Genomic DNA, 745 nt, shown 5'->3' with positions numbered 1-745 from the left:
TCGAGACAAGGCTTTGTTTTGCAGTCGCTAATCGGCAGATTATTTCCCCTCCCGGGAAAAATTGTCCTGCGGGAATTTATAATATTTTTTGTCTTTTATTTGTGAGCTGGGATATATAAAGTCGGTAGCCTTAATTTGTAATGCAATTCGTTACTGCATTGGAGCTATAGAGCGCTGGATTAGTGACAAATTCTTTTTTAAAATGACCACGGTATTCATTTGATGCAGTTTTCTGTATTGGCGTTTCGTTTTCTGTTGGTTGTCGTACAGCGGTCAGCCTCCAAATTGCCGGCGTCGTAATGTAATGCGAATGTTATCGTTTCTATTTTTTTTTATTCACTTTTTGACCATTATGTTTGGTCTTAATTAGCAATAATAGGTAAATTTACTATGTTGTTCTGTGGCTCTTTTATTTTGAAACGTTTTCCACGTTGATGAAGGGACTTTGTAGCAATGCAAGGTTTATCACTGGTATCATAGTTCGATGTAGACTGGTAGGCTTTGGCAATAAAATACCAAATACTACAGATAAATGTGAAAAATGAAGATAAATTTCGGATTGTTGATTAATAAGTGAAATTTTAAAACTTTTCTCTGCATTTTTTGTTTTATTAGCTTATAGTTTGACGAATATTAGACCACAGTATTTCGTGATGATGTTATACTTTTATTTTTCCTATATAAGTTTATCACACATTCCCAGAGCTTTGAAGCCAATTCCTGGTTTAATCTACGCAATCAACCA

Source organism: Penaeus monodon, chromosome 32 (genome assembly GCF_015228065.2).
Source record: "Penaeus monodon isolate SGIC_2016 chromosome 32, NSTDA_Pmon_1, whole genome shotgun sequence".
NCBI classification, from domain to species: Eukaryota; Metazoa; Arthropoda; class Malacostraca; order Decapoda; family Penaeidae; genus Penaeus; species Penaeus monodon.
Note: the sequence above shows the minus strand (reverse complement) of the source record.